The sequence below is a fragment of the Alexandromys fortis genome, unplaced genomic scaffold, assembly GCF_014885135.2.
Source record: "Alexandromys fortis isolate MF-2015 unplaced genomic scaffold, M_Fortis_MF-2015_v1.1 scaffold_0, whole genome shotgun sequence".
NCBI lineage: Eukaryota > Metazoa > Chordata > Mammalia > Rodentia > Cricetidae > Alexandromys > Alexandromys fortis.
In genome coordinates, this window is record NW_026067949.1 from 47,501,409 (window position 1) to 47,513,822 (window position 12,414).

Consider the following 12,414-nt stretch of genomic DNA (forward strand, 5'->3'; position numbering starts at 1 on the left):
TGTTTTGCTTCTGCTTCTGTTTTCTGTTTGGTATTTTCTCAGTCAGGAATATAGAGATGGTTGATTTTGGATCCTTCTCCTTTTATGATAAGGGTGTTCAATGTTTTATGATTCCCTATAAATTCTGCTTTGGGGAACATTAAACAAATTATAATTCATTGGGTTTTTACTTTTATTTGAATCAAAATATTTAAAAGTTATTGCGAGACCTTTTAATTTACCCATTGTGGTGGTCAGTGTTGTCACCTTGACCTGCAAAGCCTGGAGGGTCTTCTGCTTCTGCAGAGTGACACAAGGAAAATTTCTGCAAGTGCACTTCAATGGAGCCAGGCTTCACTGCAAGTGGGCACTCAAATCTGGAAGTGCTGTCTACGTAGTTCTAGCTTTAGGGTCAAGAAAGGTGTACAAGTAAAGATGTTGTGGAATCTCCCTCTGTGGCTACAGAGTGCCACTGAGGACAGATGTGTGGCTGAGGAAACACTGCTTGAAGGCCTTGAGTAGCCAAAAACTGTGTAGGTGAAGCCTAGATTGCATTAGAGACTCCAAGATGTTGGAAATGCCAGAACCATGGGATACTTGCCGAGAGAAGCTGCTAATAAAGAGTAGAACCAGTCATCTAAACTCTCTGACATGAGATCAAAATATCACACATTTCCCCATTTTTGTCTAAGTAAAAGGGAAGGTCTAGCATAGTAAAATCATATACAGTAAGTACAATAATGATATACACATGCATACAGGTAAAGATTACATTGTCAATGTTCAGTTCATTTGCATTTGGCAAAGTCAGAGAAAATACTCCACTATCTATCGTATCATGGTGAGTCCAATATTTTGTACATAATTCACTTTCTATCTTAATTTGCATTATGAACCCCAAACTAATTTTTATGTATCTCAAACATATATATTTTACATATCTTTTGTGAGTTTCTTTTCTGAATTTGGTAACAAGGAAAATATAACTATCTAGTCTTCAACTCCATCAGAGACCTGAGAAGACTATAAATAGAACCTGAGTAAACAGGAAGTATAGAACAAATAACTTCCAAAACTAAGAAATGACAGAAACAGCTGGCTGCCTGGGCAGTCACCCAAGGTTCCTCTGTAATATTGGGGCATCTATCTTTGCCCTAAAAGTAGAATATCTGACAGACTTATTTGTGAAGCAGAAATTTTGAAGGACTTATCTTCGCAAAAATTCAGCAGTCATTTTCTTTTGTGTCCTGTTTGTTTAATTTAAACATGATGCTGTCAAAAGTTGAGGCAAGGACAGTTTCTTGCCCAGTAACTAAGTTTTGCCTCAAAAAAAGTAAACTCCATATGGAGTTTATTTGATGCTCATCATTCTCTCTGAAGTAGACTGGTGTTGCCAGGAGCAGGAACATCTCATTATTATAAAAACTTATATTATTAAAGGATTTTAAATGACATATTCTACAGATCTCTTAAGTGTCTATCTAAAATATATCTCTGCTCAACTTTGAAAACATACCTAACATGACTACAAGTTTGATTGTAATAGGTGACAACTACTAATCTTTTATTTATCTTATTTATTTATCTTTATTGTCTTAAATAATTTGTAATAATAACTTCTAAGGACTAAAAATTTACATTAAATTGCTAAATGAGCTTTACAAGAGTAGAAACACATGTATAGTATGTCCCAACAAAAATAACCTTAGATTTGTATTGATATACAAAGATATCTTAAGAGTAGAAACATATATACAGCATAGCAAAAAATAACCTCAAATTTATATCAACATCTGAAAATCCATACCAATGTTAAATATTTAAGGTTAGTAGTTACCATTTATGGTTTAGAAATAGATTCAACAATCTGCCATAATAGATTCAACAATTTGTCCTTTTATTCTATCATTTCTATATCCCCTTTTTTTCTTTTCAGAATGATATCCCTGAAACTAATCTCATTTACTAAACTTTTTCCTGTCCACTCCCAATAACTTATAACTAATTCCCCTAAACAATGAAAAATATTCATAACTTACTAAATGACAAAAACCACCCACCCCACCTCTTGGGAATGAGGGCACTGAAAAAACTCTGCATGGGGTTTATTTTCTTTAGGGCAAAAACTAGCCATGTGGGTAAAGAAACTGCCCTTGCCTCATTTGTTTACAGGATACTCCAAGCTAGACTAGCAGAATACAGAAAAGGTGACTTCCAAACTTCGCTATGACAAGATAGGATAGTTCTTTAAAATTTCCTGCTTCTCAGAAATGTCTATCAGATATACTAGACTCAAAGGGCAAAAGTGAATGTTACCACATTAAAGAAGAACCTAGGGTGGCTTGTCCAGGCAGCCAACATTTAACCTTTCTGGTGTCTGTGATGGAGTTGGAAACTAGATAGTCATAGTTAAAGTTTTCCTAGTTTTGATAAAAGGTAAATTAGCTAAAAAAAAAAAAAAACTTTAGACTCACAAAGATAAAGTATTTTCTTTAAATTTGCCAAATACAAATGAACTGGATATTGTAATTGCAATTCTTACCTAATAACTGTTTGGTTGTCTATAATTTCACTACGTTAAAGTTAAAAACCTTAATTTTAATTAGAAAGGGGGAAATGTGAAATATTCCTTTACACTGTGTGAATATATGTCACTCTGATTTGTTTAATAAAGAAGTTGACTGGCCAATAGCTGGACAGGATAAGGTTAGGGGGAGAGCCAAACAGAGAATGCTGGGAAGAAGAAGGGCAGAGTCAGAGGAATAGTGGGCAGATACAGAGAGAAACAAAATGGACATGCCGTACTGAGAAAGGTACAAAGTCCAGGAGCAAAGCATAGATAAATATATCAGTTAATTAAAAATGTAATAGCTAGCTCATAAAAAAGCCTTAGTTATTGGCCAAGATTTATAATTAATATTAAGCCTCTGTTTGGCTACTTGGAGACATCTTATTGGACAGAAACTTCCCCCTACACAGTGAGTTTTTTTTTTAACTTTAAAGAGCACAAATACATTTTAATACTGGTTTGATTTATTCATCCGTTGGAACCAGACAAAGGTTCTTAGCACTACTGCTTCATTAGTTTTCCTTGGCTTAGAAAGTGAAGCAAGATTTAAGGAATTATGGCATGGTCAGGGAAAAGACATGTGTGAGAATATTCATGATTCTTTGGTTCTTCGGTCTGTACCTAGTATGTTTTCTGGTGAAGACTGGACCCAGGTAGAATTCGACTTGGAACAAATGAATGAAACAAACGAAACAAAACCAAAATGAAAGACCATTTCACTCGTGGCTGAAAAGGAAGAACAGAATGAGGTCTTCATTCCTCACCACAGACATACTGTCTGTAATTACCAGCAGCGGGCACGCTCTTATGACTCTCAAAAACACACAGCCAAATCTAAGCTTTTCTATTACTTAGGTATTTTTCCTCAGAATATCTGTTTTATTTTCATAATGAAAACTTCTTACTTCATTAGGTGTCTAACTTCTCATGAACATTTCAGGAAATGAAGGAGAAATGCATACACATATATGTACATACATGCATTCATACATACATATATATGAGGTCAAGATCACCTTTACAAGGACGTTGTGATTCCTGCCATGCTGCCGGCGGGTACCCCCAACCTTTCAACCATCCCAGGAGCCCTCAGTCAAAGCAGTTCTATGTGGCTTCCTGCCAACAGTACAAACCCCAAATTTTTCTCTGCTGAAGCTTGCTTAATGGCCCAGTGTCTGCTAAAATTTTGCTTGTGTGCTTTCTATTTTTTAGGAACAATATTCCATAAGCCTACTAGATAAAGTTTATTGACTGTGTTGTGTTCTAATGCTTCAGCAATCTCAGGTCCAAATGTTCTATCAAGTTCTGAGTGGTGTATTAAAATGTTTGTTCCTCCTAATTCTACCAGTCTGCTGCTTATTTTTGAAGCATCTTATTAGGAATTTTTTAAAAGGCTTTTTCTATGACCTTGATGAACTGTGCACCCTCTTATCATATGTCTTCATATTTAGGGATACTTCCTCTCTGATAGCAACATGGTGACACCTACTTTAGAACTGATTCAATATTTCCCAGATGTATTTTTTTTCATTCCTAATTTCAACTTCTTGCACCTCATATTTTAAGCTGTTCTGCTGTAAACACCATATAGCTGGTTTTTATCTTATAATTTTATTTAACAATACATTTTTTAATCTAGAGAGTTAAGTTCATTTACATACCTTGGACTTCTCTCTAATTTCTTAGTTTATACTCTTTCCCCGCCCCCTGGCTTTCCTACTTCTTGCTGCTTTTCTGTGAAGATGACATTTTATCCTCCTATTTTAATTCAGTCCCTGCTACTTTGAGTGTATACGCTGCTGCTGTGGGGTTAGTTAGCATGTTCTCATTTGAATGTGATGCGTTACTGTGATGATTGAGTCACACCATAATTTTTAATGAGTTGACAGATTTACCACTGTTCTGTGACCACCATTCCTTGTTGCTTTGCACTCCTGGGTGGGGACAGGTGTTCATTTCTTCACTTTCTGCAATCCTGTCCTTTTTGTGTAGGAAACAGCTCTCATCTTTGTCAAAATACGTCATTGCACCCTTCCTGAGGGCTTATAATTAAAGTTTGCCAGTTATTCTTACTCAACATTTTTTAGCATGACAGTCTACTGCATTCTGACTCCTTTTGCTGCTGGTAAGATACCAACTGAAAGTCCCTTCCTCTCCGATATTTCTTCCCTTTCTATCTTTCCATTTACACCTACCTGCTTTTTCTTGTTTAAGGTTTTCTTTGTTTCTTATCCCCAGACTACAATAGCCAACATCCAAGGAGCTCTGATGATTAGCTCACCCTGGAATTTGAAGGCCCTCCCTCCCGCAGAACACCAGAGCTGGCTCTGCATGATCAATAGAATACAGTAAAGTGCTGACCAGTGGGATAGGGCTTACAAGGCAAGCAGCTTGTCCAAAGTTACCTGGATGATACACTCTAATGGAAGCCGTGTGTCACATCTTAGAGAAATTCAACCAGTCCTATGAAGAGGTTCATATGGAGAATTATGGCCTCCAAGAGACAGCTAATATCAACTTGTGAGCCATGATAGATTGGATCCTCTACCCTTATCCAGTCTGCATCTCTTCAAGTGACATTGCCTCAGCCAACTTCTAGCTGAAGCTTCGCAAGCAATACTGAATCATGTCATGGTTAATATTGATTGTCATCCTGATAAGACCTAGGAAACTAGGTTACCTAGGAGACAGGCCTCTGGCCATGCCTGTCAGGGATGGTTTAGATTGGGTTAGCTTCTGAGCATGTCTGTGAGACAGTCTCTTGATTAGGTTAACTGACATGGGGAAACCTCTCCTAACTGCTGGACATTATCAAGGAGCTAGGAGGCTGATCAAGAGCAGTCCCTGTTCTTTGCTTCCTAACTGTGGATGTAACGTGACGAGATGCTTCAACCTCCCACTTTCGGGACTTCACATGTCATATGGTTCCCTCTGTGAGTCAAAATTAATTATTCTCCCTCCCATTGCTTTTGTCAGATGTTTGTTTCAGCAAAAATGAAAGTGACGAATACCCTAACCAATCCATTTCTAAAGACCCAACTCAGAAAGCCTGTGAGGTCACAAATAATTATCATTATTTTAAATTTGTTTTAGATTGACATGCAAAAACTAGGTCAAACAAGTACAAGCAGTCCTACTGTGGATCTGTTGATGTTTCTCTACCTCATAATCAGTTCATATGTGTGTGTGTGTAAGTATGTGATGCTATGTTATTCGTGCATGTGATCTATGTGTATGACTGTGTGGTTGGGAAAGTTTCAGCTATTATTTCTTTAAAATTTAAACCTGAATACACTTATTTATTCTCTCTCTCTCTGTCTCTCTCTCTCTCTGTATGTATGTGTGTATGTGTGTACACACACGTGTGCAACTATGGACATGGGTATCACAGTATGCATGTGAGTATCAGAGGGTAACCTGCAGGAGTCAGTTCTCCCCTCCCACTATGTGAGTCCTGGAGATCAAACTCAGGTGTGCCACCAGGCTTGGCACCAGTAGCCTTTTGCATAGTCATTAGTTGATTTTTTTAAAATATTTCTTTGAACTCCACTCTCTATATTATTTTTGTATTGGACACTAATCTTTTTTCTCACTGTATTCACCAAATTTCTTCATTTTCATTCTTTTGGTTTCAATTTTTAAGTCTCTGTTACATTCTCTGTAATTAGTCAATTTTCTTTAACTCTCTGATTTCTCTTTTTGTGATAATTTTCTATTCTGCATTCCAAATACACTATCCTAACAGACCAACAATTCACAGGTAATAAAGCACACTGCTCTTTGGTGTGCAGTTCACTGAATCTGATGCAGATTAAACCCCTACGAGAGCAGCCACCCCCACAGGAAACACACACTCTCACTATACAGGGAAATTCCTATGGGTTTCTTTCCCTACAAACGTTGAGATAACCATTATTGTGTTTTTGCCATCTATCCTAGAACTTTGTATCACTGTGATTGTGAATAAGGTACTCTTGTATGTGGCTTCCTTTGTTCAACACAGGTGTTACCTGTGGTAACTCATCATTCCTTTGTATGACCGAGAAACATTTACTGCTGGGTGTATGATTGAATCTACTTATGTGCAGTTAAAGATGAATATTTGGGCTATTTCTACTTTGAGAAATATTAGAAACTACGGTGTTCTGAGCATCCCTACATAATATTTTCCACAACATGGTTTCAACTATCTTAAGTAAATGCCAAGTATGATTTCCTTACTAAGTTGTCTTTTGCCCTGGAAGAAACTGGCCAGTCGTACTTCAGAGTGGATTACCATTCTCTTTTCACACCAGAAGTGTGAGAGAATGTCCTCACCAACACTTGCATTTTTTTAATATAGTAATTGTAGTGACTATGAAATGGCATTTCCTTGTGGCTTTACATTGAATTTTCTTGAAGACTGAATAGAGCCAAGTGATCCTTCCCACATCTGTGTTAATGAAATGGGGTTTCAAGGTTTTGGCTACTTAAAAAATAGTTGCTCTTTCTTGTTATTAAGGACTTGTGGGAGTTTTTGTATATTCTAGATACAAGCTCACTGTAACACAAATAAAGCGAACATATTTCTCGTGGTTTATGTCATGCCTATGTGCTTTCTTGGCAGTATATTCCAATAATCAGTATTTTATGACATTTATGAAGTCCAACGAATCCTTTTCTCCTTTAATATTAATACTAATTGCTTTCTAAAGAATCTGTACCCATCAAAAGCCATAAGAGAAAAACACTTTTTTCTTGTTGCATACAGCATGAGGTAGGAACCAGGGGTTTTCTTTCATCCACATGTGAATAGTCTCCAGGTGTTCCCTCGGGGTCTTTATAAAGGACAACCTATTCTCTCACTCATGTGAATGTCTCTCTATGACCTTTTGTCTATGAGGCCATGTGTCTGTCCTTAAACAAATGTCACATCACTGTCCACTGTAGCTTTGTACTAAGGCTTGATACCAGAAAGTGTAATGTTCTGTTTGTTGCACTTCTTTTACAAAGAAGTTATTAGCAGGGGTGGTGGTGGTGCACGCCTTTAATCCCATCACTTGGGAAGCAGAGGCAGGTGGATCTCTATGAGTTTCAGGCTAGCCTGATTACAAGAGCTAATTCCAGGACAGGCTCTAAAGCTACAGAGAAACTCTAAAAACAAAACAAAAAACAAAGTAATTATTAATTCTCGCCAGTCTACATTTGCATGTAACTTCCATTTCTAAAACTTGTCTTCTCAGATTTTCATATTACTGACATTATAAATTTGGAAAATATAGATAACATCAGACAATTTTGCTTTATACACTACTACTGTCTACAAATCATGAACACAGTATATAGTACCATTTAATTATTTGTATTAATATTCTACAATTTTCAGTGAAGAGCTATTACACGCCTTTATACAATTTATTTTATTATTTATTCACAATGATCCTGTTCAAGTATAATATTTTACAATTTTGATATCATAAGTACTATTTCATTTATGAGTTTTTATCATTGCCATGTAAAAAAAGAGAATTTTATTTATTGATCTTGTGCCAACAATGCATAACTCTACTGTTCTAAGTACTTCTTTGATGGTTCTTAAGACATCTCTAAATAATTTTAAATAAATAAAATAATAATAAATAATAAAATAATAAATAAAAATTCATGCTGTATTCAAATAAAAAGAGGTGGCATATTTGATTTTCTGATATGGGGCCTTTTGTTGCCCTTTCTCGGTTTATTTCATTTACTGAAACCTACTACAATGTTCCGATCCTAAGATCAGATCCTCTCTTCTTGTTCTCCATCTAATGGAAGAATGCCCAGTGTCACTCACTGGGTATGATGTTAACTACAGGTTTAATCCTAACTCCTCATATACTGAGGCATGTTCCCAACAAACACCTAGGCAGCAGTTTTTAAATGTGGATCTCACGTAGCAGGATACCCTCTATCAAGGCTTGGGTGTTTATTTTTAATGTCTTTCAATGCATTCACACTTTATACCTAAATTAGCTGCATCAGGATGGTCCAATGCAAGCTACTCCACCAACAGTTAAAAGCGCAAAGCTGATTCTGAATCTGAAGATAAGGGGGAAGAAAGCAAACCAAAGAAGAAGAAAGAAGAGTCAGAAAAGCCACGAGGCTTTGCCCGGGGTTTGGAGCCTGAGCAGATTATTGGAGCTACTGACTCCAGTGGAGAACTCATGTTCCTGATGAAATGGAAAAACTCTGATGAGGCTGACCTGGTCCCTGCCAAGGAAGCCAATGTCAAGTGCCCACAGGTTGTCATATCCTTCTATGAGGAAAGGCTCACGTGGCATTCCTACCCCTCAGAGGATGATGACAAAAAAGACGACAAGAATTAGCCCTCTTGAGTGCAAGCCCCTGTCACCTTCGACTGTGGGTTCCAAGTGGGGAGGGAAGGAGTTCTACTTGTCTTGACACCATAGAGGTGGCTTGAGAAGATGTCCTTTGAAGAGCCAGCATAGTTTCTGTGCCCTGCAGCAGCCCAAGTGCTTTAACTCGTTTCAAGCTGTATAGTTTGCACACCCATACCAGTGGAGGGGAAGGGGTAAGTGTTTCAAGGCAACCCGTTCTGCGCTTTGCTAAGAAAGCGGAGGGCCTTCCATGAAGGACAAAACCTGCAGAACTGGGGTGTGGGAGAGCAAAGATACTGTCTATCTTCAAAGAGCATCTCCACAACCCACAGCCTTCTTCCCAATAGTGTTAACTGCATTTTTACAGCCTAGCATGTGTGTAGTTTTTGGCTATTACTGGTATATTCATTAGGGGTGGGAGGGTTGGGCAGGGAGGAAGGGAGATGGGTGGAATCATTTTGGTTAAAATTTGGGACCTGATTGGGGAAATGGTGAAACAGTAGAAAGAACAGCTAACTAATCAATTGGTTCTATGTCAATATTTTGCCTTTTCAAAAAATTATATTGGCACCATTAATGAGGATTGAGAGACTTAAAAAATCTGTGAATGCTGAAACCTACAGCCAAGGTGCTCCCTACCTGAGCTCATTGTGGCCCACAAAGGACAAAGCCAGTTCTCAAGTTACCAAAGCTGCCATTTGAAGATGGAAACTGACTGAGGAGGGAGTTTTATTGGAGAGTATAAGCAGGCAGATCATTCTGCCTTAGAGGTGCTAATTCCTGAAATTGGAGAAAAAGACCTTTCTCCAATTACGAAGTTACAATATCAGTTTGTCCATCCAAGCCACTGGCTCAAGTATTGCAGGAGGGCCTATGGGAGATGGGAGCAGAGGGCCTGTGCTCTTAGGGTGGAAACTCTTGGAGCCTCTGTTTTTTTTTTTGTTTTTTTTTTTTGTTTTGTTTTGGTTTTTGTTTTTGGGTTTTTTTTTTTCTTCAGATATGAACCCTGAAACTGCTTGTGGCAGGTTCAGTTACTGACAGCACAAATTCCATTGAGTCAATTAAGGGTGGAATGACTTCACAAGCCCTGGTCTCAGGAGATTAACTTTCATATTGGGGTAGTGGTTCATTTAAAAATACAAGATCTTCAGATTAACTGATGTCCAAGATCCTGTCTTGAATCATGAGATCCATCAATTTATAGTATTGTCTAGACCTGCATTTAGGACTACATTGTAAAATCTTTTAAAGCATGTGTTAGATATATGTGAAAATTTTGTTTAAATGTAAACTTCATACCATACTGTCAGTTTTTGTCTTAATAAAACTATAGATTTATAAAAAAAACTTCCATTGTACATTTACTTAATTATTATAGCCTTATTTTCTCAGCAGGCACTTCATTTGTTAGGTCTTTCTGCAAACTTCTTAGATCTCTTTTTGCAAGTTCACTTAAGCATCTACTTCTGTTCTTTTTTCTTCTGGCAACCAGTGCCCATAGCAGTGAGTATGGCTTTTTCTCATACATTTATTATTGATATATTTCTAGCATGAGCTTGTCTTTCCTGGAACTTCACCTCCAGAAGTTCTTTGTGTCCTGAGCTGACAGCATATTATTTTAAAAAGAATACACAGTGATGCTCAGGAACATGGGCATAGTTCCAGCATGGATCCGTTTTCATTTAAATCTTTGCATGGACTTTTCCATTAAGAGCAGCCTGTGGCCAGGAATTCTTAGAGCTGCCTTTTTCCATCCCTCTACCATGAGCTAATGATGAGAGACGCATATCTGCTTGCATGTACTGTCTTCATAAGTCTGGTGTTTGTTTAAACTGTGTGGTGCCTGCTGCTCTATAGAGCTCTCTAGCTCACTTTCCCACAGTGCCCAGAGTGAGGTCGCCCATTCCTCAACGACACAGCTACTAAACCAGTCACTTAGACTTGCTGTTGCACACAAGCTTCGGCTTGGTGCTGAAGACACAACCTGGGGCTCTGACCACACAAGGCAACTGTTGTACATCTTAAGCCCTTCGGTGTTTGATCACCATCTACCACCGAGCTATCTTCTTCCCCGACCCACAGAAACTCCTGTGTTGTCTAATGTATGTATCCATACATCACTAACACTCTTTCTCATGTCTCATCTGGTATTTTTGAGTATTATGTCGCAATAGCAATTCAGGATATCTAGTGTTAAATGTAATCAGTAATTGAAAACTCAACATTGAGTTTTTGAATAACTAAAATCACTGTTTATTTTGTTGGCTTTGAAGATAAATAAATGAGAAGGCTAGACAATGGCATCAAACAGGGCAGTCACTGCCATCTAGTCCTATAAGTAGTCAATACACTACCTGAGGTTTGGGAGAAAACAACTATGGAAGGTTGAGAGATAAATTTAGTAAACCGTCTGCAGCCCTCATGAGTCTTTCTTTCTTCTATAATATCCCAGAGGCTTTTCCCCAAAGATCTGAGGGAGGCGCAGTCAATGCAGGAACTGTGAGTGAGAGCGGTGATTGAAGCCTCGTGTTCATACCTCCCCAGTTCTGAAAGCTGTCTTTCATGGATAAATAAAGCTTGAATGGATCAAAATGTTTCTTGGAAGCGAGCCAGGCTGCACATGAAAGGGCTCTTATTTTACTTCAGAGGAAAAGATCTCTTAAAATTTGAACATAACAAACTTAGTCACTTGGGCTAAATTACACAATTATCCTAACTAAACCTATCTTGTGCACTACTGAATAGATTAACTGTGAAAGTTTGAGCATAGCATTTGCCTATGACATCTGAGCAGCAAATAGTAGTATTTTCCTACATCATAGGGTGACAATGTATTTATGAGTGTTAAGTTCAGCTATAGCCTGATGCCTTCAAGGAGGTACGGAAATGGACCTCGGGAAGCTGCCTCCTGAGGTCCAAAGTGCCTTAATTTTCTCTCAGTTTGACCATCAAGTTCTATTAATTTCTCACTGAAAGAAATTTATGTAGTATCCTCTTATGCTCTCATTGATATGCAATGGAATCCTATTGGGAATTAATGGACCTCAGACATAGACAGCAAGGAAAGCTGATCCTCACTGAGCTGCAGTCTCAGAGATTAGGAACCCTCGCTGCCTATTAGAACAACTAGGAAGATGTCAAACCAGCCACCAACGGTCACTTGTTTCCTTCTCTCCCTATTTGGAAGGCGGATGCCTTGAGACAGAAACCTTACTAACTTCTTTGTTCTTTACAAGGCAGTTCTTATATGCAGCACCGAATGAAGCACAGTTAAAATGATTAAACAATGCTAACAAATTCTAAAGGCATTGTATGGTGTGACTCTTCAGTAAGAGTTGTAGATATGGTCAGATACACTGGGTCAGAAAAGAATATATACATAGTTACTGGAGACATGGCCCAGAGGTTAAGAGCACTGGCTGATACTGCAGAAGGCATGCGTCAGTTCCTGGCACCTAAATGGAGGCTCACACCTGGAACTGCAGTACCGGGTGTTCAATGCCCTCT

At 38.1% G+C, this 12,414-nt stretch overlaps 1 protein-coding gene across 3 annotated transcripts in view; it reads right to left on the minus strand.

Annotated features, from left to right (window-relative positions):
• Nucleotides 1-12,414, minus strand: part of Prkg2 (protein kinase cGMP-dependent 2) — a 92,568-nt gene that overhangs the window by 24,125 nt on the left and 56,029 nt on the right. The window lies entirely within an intron of this gene.